This window comes from Penaeus monodon, chromosome 19 (genome assembly GCF_015228065.2).
Source record: "Penaeus monodon isolate SGIC_2016 chromosome 19, NSTDA_Pmon_1, whole genome shotgun sequence".
Taxonomy (NCBI): domain Eukaryota; kingdom Metazoa; phylum Arthropoda; class Malacostraca; order Decapoda; family Penaeidae; genus Penaeus; species Penaeus monodon.
This window is the reverse complement of record NC_051404.1, coordinates 10,964,905-10,965,942: the sequence shown is the minus strand read 5'-3', so window position 1 is coordinate 10,965,942 and position 1,038 is coordinate 10,964,905.

Here is a 1,038-nt window from a genome sequence, read left to right as displayed (position 1 = left end):
CACGGCTACTTTAATCTCTGATACTACCATTTTCCAAAGCATTTCTGTATTGGAGATTTTTGCTCCTGTGTGACATTTCTCACCTGGTCTAGGAAATAGTACTAAAAAAGTTTGTTGACAAAATTTAGATTGCACGAGACAAATTACATTTTACAACTTAGGTGCTATAGTTAACTTGAAGGGAACTCAATAAAGAAAAAATATATCAAAATTCAGAATCCCAGGACTTGAGTCTAATCTCACATATCAGATTATAACTAAGATACAAAAGATTTCTGATATATGATTTCTGATATAACAAAACCTAAATGTAGGATTTTAATAATTTTTTGCACGGGTTTATATGATGTTAATGCAAATTGAAAAATAAGAAAGTCGGTAGGCCTATGCCGACGCAGCACGTCCCCCTGATATTAGCAACTTTGCATCAACTCCTTCCTAACTTCTTTATTAAACTACTTCATCTACATATTGAAGTTTCTAAACAACTCGACTTGAAACGCACCATCATTATATTAATAACCATCATCATCATTTACCGTATTTCAGTCACTTGTTTAGTTCCAGCACTGGTTGCCAAGTCCCGTCTCCATTTCATCACAATTAAAGATGCTGGGAATTCCTCGGCTTAGAAAATCGTCCAAGAAAAAACATTATGTATTCAGGTATGTAAAAGACATTAGGCGGGGGAAGTACAGCGTGTTCTCTCAGCAGCTGTAACTTTGTTGCATTCCAAAGTACAAAGTTTATTGTATATACTGTATACGACTTCAATTAAGGTACCTCTGTAACAAACTGAAAGGACAACATTATACTGTCGTTGATTAAGCCATTCTGAAATGAAAATGTTTTCACGATAAAAGGTAATAATAAAATGCTTTATTAACATCAGTGGGAATTATGAGCATACTTAAGCGTAAGTCAGATTTATTTCATTTGTCAATTTATTAATACAGCAGTTTGATTGGCAGTGTATCACTACTCAGTATTTAGTCTCCTCATCAGTTATATAAGCTATAATTCAACGCTCCTCTTCAA